This window comes from Sus scrofa, chromosome 2 (genome assembly GCF_054392235.1).
Source record: "Sus scrofa isolate SSC_HxYL_T2T_F1_AM1 chromosome 2, Sscrofa_HxYL_maternal_Yorkshire_Landrace_v2.0, whole genome shotgun sequence".
Lineage (NCBI taxonomy): Eukaryota > Metazoa > Chordata > Mammalia > Artiodactyla > Suidae > Sus > Sus scrofa.
The window spans coordinates 122,242,427-122,255,306 of NC_139384.1; the positions used below are offsets into that span (position 1 = coordinate 122,242,427).

Here is a 12,880-nt window from a genome sequence, read left to right on the forward strand (position 1 = left end):
TTTGAGAAGAATCATTGTTTACTTCATTAGAATCATTTTGACTACTACCACATAGGGCTTATATATGGAATTTCTTTTATAAAAAATGAATTACTAATATTGGTACATTAGTATTACTAGTTATGAAAATATTTCTCATGCTTTGCCCTCTATTAGTTTGCTAAGAATTTCTATTTCCTGTAAAATGAACTAATTAAGCGTAAAATTTTAATTTTCTTTTCAACTTCACTCACAAAAAAGTCAAATTATGAAAAAGACAATAATAATTAAAGAACTATTTTTGGTGGTTCTTTCGACTTTTTTTCTTTCTTGAAAGATGACTTAAATTAGAAAACAAACAAAAAAAACATAGCCACTATCATCACCTATTTCCAGAAGTCAAAAATGCTTTTATTTCTGCTGCTTGCTATACATTTATTTAGACTAGAATTGCCTAAAGCAAAATCTAAATCCTGCTTTGAAAGTCAGTGATGGGGAACTAACGTTAAATGTGGTCTGTTATATTAATTAAACAGGGAGGCAATTCATTGATGTAGCTCTAATAACTTGGCTGCCCACTGTAAGCAAACCAAAATATAAGCCTGTAAATGCTTCAAAGTTACAAAGTCAAAATGCTAAGGATAACCAAGTCAAAAGGCCAGCCAGGCGACCAGCTATAGCAAATTAGTAATTTTCTTACTTTGCTTCTTCTGCTTTCTCCTTGCTCTCGAAGCTCCTGTCAGGTGTAGCGCTGCTAATCGCTTCCAGTTAGGCACTGCCGATTCAAATAAATTTTCGCTCATATAAATATTTGATTTTTTTTAATATTCCTCAGTTTATCTCTTAACAGTTCTGGTTTCCAAAGAAAGGACCCACGGAAGCCGCTGAGGGACCCCAGGAACAGCGAGCAACCAGGCTGAGGTACCTTTAAGCTTCTCAGGCTTCCCACTTTCTCACTGGCACCGGAGCAGGTAAGTAAATTACTCTCGAATACCAGGTTTTAACTCTGTAGCTTTTGTAGTATGAGGTTACAGACTTTATTTGAACACTTCTTTTTCCAGACGGAGTCTAGAAACCTCTGCAGTGTGACTCTCTTTTACTAAAGAGTCAAACTGATTCCGGGGTCACCCTGGATCCAGCCGCTTAAGAAGGGATTCCACTTCCGAGGTCAGACGGTCCGATTTAGAAACAGGGCTGAGTCGGGTCAAAGTGGGTTCAATATAAACTAGCCTGGGTCTGTGTGAGGCCTCAGGTGAATTAACATTTGTTTTAAGGCTGAACAAGTGTGTTAAACTTACCACAGATAAGTTTATGGTGAAAATCGGTGAAATACGGTGGCTGCGGTGGAGAAATTTGAACCATTTTAGGTAAGCTCACCCGTTTTTGAGGTACCCTAGAGAAAAGCATTTGCTTTTACATCACCTTTTATTATTATTTTAAAATGGTTTTTTAAGGGAAAATGCCATTAAGTAATCATTTTCTTTGTACTGTGAAGTAATCTTTTTTTGAAGAATTTGCTGAAATAAAATTAATTTTCTTTGAGAGCATTAGGAATTGTTTTCCTGACGAGAGGAAAAAATCCTTTACCTTCAAAAAAGTTACAGTCTGCTGTTACGGCTTATAAAAATACTCATGAGAAGACAATTGTATTATGATTGTATTATAATATTAAATTTCAGTTTAAGGAAATAATAGGTTACTTCCCTTTGACTTTTGGTCTAAAAATGCGGTGTTTATGGAGGAATTTGCTGTTTTAACTAAGTTTTACTTCCAAAATTCCAAAATTAACAATGAATGTTCCAAAAAAAAATTTAATGTTCAACACAAAATGGCATGGTGTGTGCCATTTTCTCTGACTAATTGATGATTTCATCATGTGATATATTTGCCTTTAAATATGTGCCCATAAATCTGACATGAAGAGACTGCCCACGTTTTTCCTTCTCTTTAACAATGCCATGATATTCAAATAATTATATTACATTATGACATCTCTGATTATATATAAATGGCATCTTTATAACCAGTCATATTTGTTGTATTTCATATGTTCTTAAATTAAGCTTTTTGTTATTGCGCTATTGGAATTTAAACACAATATTGGTAACGGAAAATTCAGAATCCTAATATAACTTTTTAAAGTTTCACTATGAAAAGTTTGAAATGAATTCAAAAGTAGGGAGAAAAATGAAACTCATGTAACTATTACTTAGTACTTTATTTTTCTATTGCTATTGTAAAAATAATAATAACATTAACACAAACCTAGTGGCTTAAAACAATGTAGATTATTATTTAACAGTTCTAGAGATCATAAGTCAGAAATGTATTTCATTGGGTTAAAAGAGGGCTGTATTCCCTTTTTGGAGACTCTAAAGGAGAATCTGTTTTCTTGCCCTTTAACCTTCAAGAGCCCCATGATGTCATTTTTCCATCTTCAAAGCCAGCAACATCAGGCCAAGTCTTTTTCATGTTGCCATTTTCCTTGTTCCCCCTCTTCTGCTCTTGTTTTATACTTAGAAGGACCTTTATGATACATTGATTCACACCCTCTCCTCCATGCTGATCCTGCTTCAGAGTCTTCCAGGATAATTCCCTCATCTCAAGCTCAGCTGAAGAGCTAACTTCCATCTGAAACCTTGATTATCCGTTACTATATAACAAGATGTTCACAGGTTTCTGGGATTAAGACCTGGACTTCTTGGATGATAGGGGTGGTCATTTTTCTCCCTCTCACATCTATTACAATTATCTCCCTTCCCCCACAGCACACATAACCACACTTTTTATTTATTTATTTATTTGTGTGTTTGTTTGCTTCAGTTTTATTTTTAAGCAAATCTCAGATGATTGAAAATTCCATGCCGTGAGTTCCCATTATGGCAGAGCAGAAACGAATCTGACTAGTATCCATGAGGATGAGGGTTTGATCCCTGGCCTTGATTAGTGGGTCAGGGATCCAGCGTTGCTGTGGCTGTGGAGCAGGCTGGCAGATGTACCTCTGATTTGACTACTAGCATGAGGAAATCCGTCTGCCACAGTTGCAGCCCTAAAAAGGAAAAAAATAAAAATAAAAAAACTCCATGCTAAGTTTCTGTGTGTATATCAGTAGGGAAAGACATTTTATTTAAACATAACCAAGACAAAATAACATCTTATAAAATAATAATTCTGTAATATGATCCAATACCTACTTTCTGTTTCCTCATTATCTCAAACATGTCTTCTACAGTTGATGATAGAACCAGGATCAAAATGAGTTTCACATGTTTTATTTGGTTGATCTGTATGTTAAATTACCTTTACTCTGTAAACATTCCTCATCTTTTTTTTTTTTTCCTCAGGTCGTTTAATAGTTGATGCTGCTTAATTGTGTACTCCTTAGAATTTCCCAAACTCTGGATTTGGCTAATTACAGCTTCAGAGCTTAGTTTAACATGAGATTTTATCCTTCATATTGCCTATAAACTGGTAATTAGATCCAGGTGCCCCCACCTCCCTCTCCCCTGCAAGAATGTTATTTCAGTATATGTGATTCATTTTGTATCACGGTAGGTAATAGATAGTGTATGGTTGTCTCAATTTTAGTGATTTAAGAATGAGTATTAGATTCAGGTCTTGTCAGCCTGATGTTCCTCAAAACCATTTACCTGACTTCAGCCAAAGTTTATAATAGTTGCTTAGGTATTTTGAGACTCCCTTTCAGGAGCTTCCTTGGGTCATCATATTTAACATTGTTCCATGTTCTATTAAATTAACTTGTATATACTTTCCAGGGATTTAATTAGTGGGGAAAAGAGGTATATTGATAACTAACTTATCTGCATACAGAAATGTAAGTTTCCACAACCTGCCATCTTGACTTTGAGTTTCTTATCCATCACAATTTTGATGCTATGTTTTCAAAAAAAATGCAAAGTGACTGATAATCTTTACAAAGATAATATCACTGATAATATTGAAATTCCTTTATTATGTGCAATGAGAAGTACAGTTATTTTTTGTTTTCTCTGAGAATATGCACATAAACTGAATCCAGAGAAATTCTTTGGAAAATAGTAACTATATTTGTATGCTATTATTTCATCCCCTTTTAGGATACTATTATCCTTATGTAGGAAAATATTGAATGACTATGTTTCTTTTTTTTTTTTTTTACTAAGATACATTAAGGTCTTTCACTATGTTGCAGCAAAGTTCTAGTGACATATTCTAATTATTTAATTAGGATAGGTAATGTACATGAAAATTGCATAATTAGGATGTATAATTAATTAATCGTTAAAAGGTATCATTAATTGGCATCCACAGTGTCTATGTTTATGCTAATCTTTTAGTAACAGGTATACCTTAAATCATTTTTATAAATATAGGAGCTTTGGAAGTCATATTGTGGACACTAATTTGATGGTCAAAAAATTAAAAGAATGAGCATATTAATTAGCTAATGACTTTAGTCATGAAAGCTAACTTTCAAACTACCTCCCAAGAGAACAAATTTGTTATTTTATTTTATAAGGGTACTCCTGAACAGGAAGCCATTACTATAATATTTCGTCTTACAATATTTTCATGAACATGTTATATAATAGTTCTTAGAAAATGTCAGATTTTACATTCCTATTTCTTATTCTCAATTATAGATGCTTTAATGTAAGGTCATTATCATGCATTTTCAACAAAAATTTTGAAATCCATTTGGTAAGTAAATCATTCTTTTAGTAATCAGTTCTTTATATAAGAGAAATAATAAACCATATATTTGACCATATATCCCACATTTTCAAAATATACTTTATCCCTTTGTCTATGTCAGTATTAAGCATTGTTACTGATCTTTATTAATCTTTCAATTGCTCATGTTTAACTTTTAGTGTGTTTTCTATTTGTATATCACATGTCAGAAATATTTTAGAAGCCATATTCCATTCTTTTTTAAATTTTTTTTATTACTCAAATGGATTTATCACATCTGTAGTTGTATAATGATCATGACAATCCAATTTCACAAGATTTCCATCCCACAACCCAAGTACCTCTCCCAACCCCCCAAAATGTCTCCTCCAGAGACCATAGGTTTTCCAATGTCTGTGAGTCAGCATCTGTTCTGCAAAGAAGTTCCGTCTGTCCTTTTTTCAGATTCCACATGTCAGTGAAAGCATTTGATGTTGGTGTCTCATTGTATGGCTGACTTCACTTAGCATGATAGTTTCTAGGTCCATCCATGTTGCTAAAAATGCCAGTATTTCGTTCATTCTAATGGCTGAGTAATATTCCATTGTGTATATTTACCACATCTCTGGATCCACTCCTCTGTTGATGGACATTGAGGTTGTTTCCATGTCTTGGCTATTGTAAATAGTGCTGCAATGAACATTGGAGTACATGTGTCTTTGCGAGTCATGGTTTTCTCTGGGTAGATGCCCAGGAGTGGGATTGCTGGATCAGATGGTAGTTCTATGTTTAGTTTTCTGAGGACTCTCCATACTGCTTTCCACAGTGGTTGCACCCATTTACAATCCCACCAACAGTGTACTAGGGTTCCTTTTTCACCACACCCTCTCCAGCACTTATTGTTTGTAGATTTTTTGATGATGGCCATTCTAGGTGGTGTAAGGTGGTACCTCATCATGGTTTTGATTTGCATTTCTCTAATAATGAGTGATGTTGAACATCTTTTCAAGTGTTTTTTCCATCCGTATGTCTTCATTGGAGAATTGTCAGTTTAGATCTTCTGCCCATTTTTGGATGGGGTTGTTTGTGTTTTTGGTATGGAGCTGTAGAAGGTGTTTATAAATTTTGGAGATTAATCCCTTGTCTGTTGAGTCACTCACAAAGATGTTCTCCCATTCTGTGGGTTGTCTTTTCATTTTGTTTAGGGTTTCCTTTGCTGTGCAGAAACTTTGAAGTTTGATTAGGTCCCATTTGTTTATTTTTCTTTTTATTGTCAATACTCTGATAGGTGGATCTGAGAAGATGTTGCTGTTGTTGATGTCAGACAGTGTTAGGGCTATATTTTCCTCTAAGAGTTTGATAGTGTCTGGTCTTATATCTAGGTCTTTAATCCATTTGGAGTTTATTTTTGTGTATGGTGTTAGGGAGTGTTCTAATTTCATTCTTTCGCATGTGGTTGTCCAGTTTTCCCAGCACCACTTATTGAACAAGCTGTCCTTTCTCCATTGTATAGTCTTGCCTCCTTTGTCATAGATTAGTTGGCTGTAGGTGGGTGTGGGTTTAATTCTGTGCTTTCTATCCTGTTCCACTGATCTATATGTCTGTCTTTGTGCCAGTACCATACAGTTTTGATGATTGTTGCTTTGTAGTATAGTCTGAAGTCTAGGAGCCTGATTCCTCCATCTCCATTTTTCTTTTTCAGATGTCTTTGTCTATTCTGGGTCTTTTGTGCTTCTGTGCTTCCAAACAAACTTTAAAATATTTTGTTCAAGTTCTGTGAAAAATGTCCTTGGTCTTTTGATAGGGATTGCATTGAATCTGTAGATTGCCTTAGGTAGTATAGTCATTTTGATAATATTAACACTTCCAATCCAAGAGCATGGTATATCTTTCCATCTTTTTGTGTCATCTTTGATTTCTTTCATCAGTGGCTTGTAGTTTTCAGAGTACAGGTCTTTTGTCTCCTTAGGTAGGTTTACTTCTAGGTATTTTGTTCTTTTGGATGCGATGGTAAACAGAATTGCTTCCCTAATTTCCTTTTCTGCTTTTTCATTGTTAGTATATAGAAACGCTGTCGATTTCTGTGTATTAATTTTGTATCCTGCAACTTTGCCAAATTCGTGGATGAGCTCTAATGGTTTTCTGGTAGAGTCTCTTGGATTCTCTAGGTATAGTATCATGTCATCTGCAAATAGTGATAGTTTTACTTCTTTCTTTCCAATTTGGATTCCTTTTATCTCTTTTACTTCTCTGATTGCTGCGGCTAGGACTTCTAAAACTATGTTGAAGAGTAGTGGTGAGTGTGGACATCCTTGTCTTGTTCCTGATATCAGTGGGAATTCTTTCAGCTTTTCACCATTGAAAATGATGTTCGCTCTGGGTTTGTCATATATGTCCTTTATTATGTTGAGGTAGGTTCCTGCTATGCCCACTTATCAGAAATGGGTGTTGGATTTTGTCAAAGGCTTTTTCTGCATCTATTGAGAGGATCATATGGTTTTTATTCTTCAGTTTATTAATGTGGTGTGTCACACTGATTGATTTGCATATTCCATTCTTAATGAATGTGAAACATCACATCTCTTAAATACCTACAATACTGTAAATTTATCCCATGATACTTGCTTTGTTCTGACTTTGGAAAACATTCATTTCTACCTTTTTGTAAATTCACTAAAATCCTTCATAATTTTGTTTTGTGGAAACTTAGTACAGTGCCTTGATCATAATATGGAAGAAAATACCTTAAGTTGATTTACTAAAACTAAAAATATTCCAAGGAAGGCCACTTATCAATGATATTTTGAATCTAACATTTTAACATGTATTATTAAATTCCGATTTTATCATTAAATTAAAATTTCTGGGTTCTCTTTTTCCATATCCCCCTGCCTCTAGAGAATGCATTATACAAAATGAGTAGAAACTAGGATATATTAATATACTTCATTAATATCCTGAGAAAGTTCAGTTCATATTCTATGACTCAGTAATCTCTTCATTTTTACCGCCTTAAATGACTCCCAGAATATAACCCCTATTTATTTGCATGCATTTAAATTCAAGCTGGACTTTGCTTACAGGGTCTTTTATAATATTCTTGCTCTCTAAAACATCTCTTGAGCCTGAGAACAAATTATTCATTCCCCCATCTGATTTTTGTTTTCTTTCTCCACTTACCACTATCTAAAAATTGTTGAGTTCTTTTTCTGTTGTTGTTCTTTTGAAATAATAATTTAGTTTATTACCTAATTTTCAAATCCCTCCACATGTCAGCAACCATATGCTACCCCAAAAATACGTCTATGAGAACAGGGACTCTTATCTATCTCATTTATTACCATGTCCTCCAGCTCTGAAAACAGTGCTTTGCACAGGAGATATACTAAGTAAATGTTTACTCATAACTTAATCTTTGAAATTTCTACATATTTTTTCCTTTTCATTTGTGTTGTGTGTATTATTTTAGATATTGTGTGTCTGGTTCTTCTCACTATTGAGTTAGCATCTAGTTGGCATTACTGATTTTCATATTTTCTTGTTTTTTCAGGCAGTCAGAGGTTTCTGAGCACATTAGTCAGTCCAGACCATTTCCTGAGCTTCTCGGCTTCCATTGTAACATGTGTACTACTAAATAATTCCAGGCATGCTTTACCATTTGGTCTCTTGAAATTGCAGGTGTAAACTCAGTTAAAATGAGAAATTGAATGTCCTTTCTTGTTCAGTTCTTCATTTTGCTTGTTGAGTCTATCTAAAACTATTTTGAGATGTTGACAACTAATACATAGCTCTATCAAACTCACTGTGGGTAGCATTTATGACAAATTTAAAAATTCATGGATAACTTTTAAATCAGCAAGATTACTTATTTTTATTTCAACTATCTTATCCTAATTCTGCTTATCATGAACAATACTTGATTTTCAGTTCTACTTAAATTTGATGAGGAACATTGATACTTATTTTCAAAATCCTGGACTCAATAAGAGTTAATTTATGGATAGTTTTAATGACTATTTTTTTCAATCTGTAATAAGTTTTTTTCTTCTTATTGTTGTCTTCTTCTGTGGCTCCCTGAAATTACAATTTAATATTTTAAAACCACAAGACCACCCATTCTACCTTATGTTGAATAATATAATATTGCTAATGTTCATTTGTGTTTCATATCTAGCAATGTCCACCTTAAAGAATGCTATATCACACGAAAGATAATTTTAACTAGGAATAAAAAATCACCATCATAATACAACTTAGATGACTCCTCAAAGAAGGAAAATAATAAGTAAAGGCTCTCTGTCTCAAGTTGATTTTCAGACTGTGATGAATTTTATACTCTCTTTTATCATTTCCATTTGAAAGATTGATAGTTTGTAAAGGATAGTATTTCGATTTAGCCAAAAGTTGCAGCATATTCCTCAAAATATTTAGATTCTGTTTCCCTTAGGAGAGCACTTTTCTTGGTCTTCCTTTTTTTCCTCTTCAGGGAAAATAAAATTTTAATAACATAATTTCATCATATTTTAGAGACAAATTAACTGATCAAGAAGTACAATATGAGAGATTCTATTGGACATATAGCTCCTTTTTAGGAGGAGATTTATTTTTTACATGTGAGAGACATATCCTATATTCATGGATGTAAAGGAGGAAAACTATAATGCCTTTGCCTATAAACATAGATTACAGATATGTGATTCCAATAAAATACCAATTAGGTTGTTTTTGTAATTTGTAAAAACTATACAGGATTTCATCTGATAAAAGAAAAAGGTTATCTAAGACTATTTAGAAGAAAATGGTAATAATGTAGAAGACTCCCTACCAAATATAATAGTATTTTATAAAGTAACAAAAATAGTATTTTCAAAATATAATTATCTTCCAGATTAATGGAAAAAATGGAAAGAAACCAATCTTAATAAACCCCCAATTTAAAAAAATCCTTATATAAAAATAAGTAAAGAATATACAGTAAAAAATAACAGTGGGTTTGTTTTGAGTATTTATAACTAATTTAATTCTAGCCTTTTTACTTTTTTTAAATTATCTACAAAATGTGTATATTAGTTTTATAATAAAACCTAAATTCTCAAAATTTAAAAAATGGGATTTTTTTTTTTGAAAAAGGTGATAATAAAATATAGGTCATATAAAAACAATGGTAATGGAATATAAATATGACTCCAATAAAAAATAAATTTTTCATATTTACTTATAAAATATTTCACATAAGGGTTAAAGCTGTTGAATTCTGGATCTATTAATCATCCCAATAATAATCAAATCAATCTGTCTCTCATTATTGCTTTGAATAAGTAATGAGAATTTATATATTTTATTTGATCCATCATATTCTAACCTGTTATGTTCTTTTTAGTTATGAAAATAAAATAAGTTGCTCTTTAGGACCCACTAACAGACTCACGATTCAATAATGGATCTTGACTCCCGCTTTGAAAAACATTGCCATGTAGGGATTACATACATTTAACAGAGCTAATAAAGCAGCCTAGAATTTAACCTTTAAAAACATTTTTTGCCTCACAGTTGAGTTCTGTTACAAAATTAAAAATAGTCTTTTTTTCAGTGAGCTCTTTTGAGATAGAAGTCTCTGAAGCTACATTTGTGTAACCTGTTTTTAATCTAAATGGAGAATCTTATATTTATTTCATCAAATTCTTTATTGGTTTCAGTCCATCATTCAAGCCTATCAAGATTTTTGAACTCTGCCACTGTCATGAAATATATTAGATAATCCTCCTAAATCTGTCATCCACAATATGAAAAGAGTGGTTTCTATGTCATGATCCAAGCCACTATTGAAAAATATTGCATATTACTGTAGTTCTCTACAGATCTTCTTGTTGGCATTGATCAGCATTTTTTAGTTATATTTGAATGTCAAAAACATGAATATCCCTTAATTACCTTATATCTCTGAATACATTTTTCCATCAACTAAAAAATTCTAACAAACTATAGAATGCATACTGAATTCTTGATTTTTGTGTTCCCTTGAGATAAACAACCTGTTAAGGTTTTATTTATCTCTGCCACAACCAATTGCAACTGATAATAATTTGTTTACAAGTTCAGTTAGAATACAATTCTGACATCACAGCATACTGGAATTCAGAAATGAGAGATGCTTGAAAAGTAGCAATTTCTCTGATGCATTAACTTCAAGGATAAGCAGTGTTCTTGCTAGTTACAAGATCATTCAGCTATCCTTCCCCAACTTCTCATTGTCTTCTAACTGATACGGCTTTTGTCTTGATCACAGAGTTTTACTGTCTGTGATAGATCTTGAAGAGAATTAAAGTCTGGTTAACTTGGGGCTATACCAACTTCATTTGGTTAATTCTTCATTTAGTTCAAAAATCTCCATTTTATTTATTTATTTATTTATTTTTGGTGAAGCATGTTGCTTTGGGTGTAAATTACAGTCAGTTTGTAGAATGTCATTAATGGGATATCATTAACAATGTTTTCCTTTAATGAGGGCAGGGTATTAACCAGAGATGCATTGAATTCATGTTTTTGTTTTTTTGTTTTTTTTGTTTTTTTTTTTTGTCTTTTTGCTATTTCTTGGGCCGCTCCCGAGGCATATGGAGGTTCCCAGGCTAGGGGTCGAATCGGATCTGTAGCCACCAGCCTTACCAGAGCCACAGCAACGCGGGATCCGAGCTGCGTCTGTAACCTAACACCACAGCTCACGGCAACACCAGATCCTTAACCCACTGAGCAAGGGCAGGGACCGAACCCGCAACCTCAGGGTTCCTAGTTGGATTCGTTAACCACTGCACCATGACGGGAACTCCTTTTTTTTTTTTTTTTTTTTTTGTCTTTTTGAATTCTTAATGTATTTACCAATGAACTCCATTACTTTTAGCAAGACCTTGATATTTTCTGTCTGTGTTATTTATCTATAATGCAGAGTTAGAAAGACCTAACTCACCTAACTCACAAGGTTCTTGTAAGAATGGAGATTATGTTGTGAACAATACAATGTAAATAAAACAATGTTTTGTTGTACTATAAACAAAACACTGTTTACTAAAGGATAGGTATAAATATCAATTGATATATTATTTATATCCTTTAAAGTGGATTACTGCTTAATCTGTAGAAACTCTGAATTAGTAATCTAAGGTAAAAAACATCATTTCTATAGCATTGTCTTATGCTAGTGATGCCATCTCTTTTTATCTCTATATAAGATTCATTTATCCCTCAATATTGTCAATCTCTCTTCCTCTACCTTGCTAGAGTAGAGAGTACACAGGCATTTTATTCATTATAAGTATTTGTATGCAAACCACAACTACTAGCCTTAGCTCTGAAATCACTGGGCAGACAGTTTAATCTCTCTGAGCTGTAATTCCTTCATTTGTAACTAACATTTACTTTTAGACAATGTTTTAAAAATTAGAACCATGTAAAATACTTAGCATGATGTTTGGCACACAGAGTGTTCAGTATGTGATAGTCCTTACTACTTCTAGATCTTTTCCTATTCATTTGTAGAATGTGATGCTTCATAAATAAGAAAGGGAACATTTTTTTTCAGACATTCTTCTTTCCAACAGAGGTATTTATATGTCCTGTCACAAAATTTCAGTTACTTTTCAAATACTTTCCCTAGCTTCCTCTTTGAGCAACCAAGTAATCTAAAAGAACAGCCAAATTCCCAGTGAGGGGGAAAGTATAGAGCATAGTAGTCAAGAAGGCATCTTACTATGAAAAGTAGAGGAGTAAGTAATTGATAGCATGGCCTTTTAAATCAGGCAGATAGAATTGGGTTTGAATTTAATCCAGACATTTACTTTCTAAGTCATAACATTAAAATTGCTTAGTCTTTCTTTTCTATTTCTGCTTATGTAAAATGGGCACAATAACACTATCTCTTCATTGAGTAAAAAGTGATATATTTACATAAGAAGTGTTTAAAAGCTTAAAACAGTACATTGTCTGGCAGGGAGCAAGTAATTGACAAATAGAATCTCATTGATATGTCTCCTTTTACACCTACTTTTCCTAATTTTCTTCTCTAATAAAGATGGTCAAAATTATTTTATCTTTGGAATACAGAATTTTAGCATTGTATTTATTACCCGAGATACTCGAATAAGATCATTTAGATGCTTTGTAGAGTTTCTTATAAATTATCCATGTAAAGGTTGGTACTCATGCAATGCTGTCAAGAGTTTTACTTGAACACAGG

The 12,880-nt window shown here is 33.0% G+C and overlaps 2 long non-coding RNA genes across 14 annotated transcripts in view; one reads left to right on the plus strand and one right to left on the minus strand.

Moving 5' to 3' along the window:
* LOC146405666 (uncharacterized) overlaps positions 1-1,099 on the minus strand; it is a 435,623-nt gene extending 434,524 nt beyond the window's left edge. For 7 of the 8 annotated variants that reach the window (XR_014838470.1, XR_014838468.1, XR_014838474.1 and 4 more), the window contains exons 1-2: positions 905-1,099; positions 680-754 (exon numbers count right to left, since the gene is read on the minus strand). This is a non-coding gene — a long non-coding RNA (uncharacterized LOC146405666). Of the gene's footprint in view, positions 1-679; positions 820-904 lie in introns of those variants that run through there. The other variant, XR_014838469.1, reaches the window with a different exon arrangement.
* Positions 1,100-1,150: 51 nt separating this feature from the next.
* Positions 1,151-12,880, plus strand: part of LOC110259772 (uncharacterized) — an 835,641-nt gene continuing 823,911 nt past the window's right edge. For all 6 annotated transcript variants that reach the window (XR_014838463.1, XR_014838462.1, XR_014838465.1 and 3 more), the window contains exon 1: positions 1,151-1,346. This is a non-coding gene — a long non-coding RNA (uncharacterized LOC110259772). The remainder of the gene's footprint in view (positions 1,347-12,880) is intronic.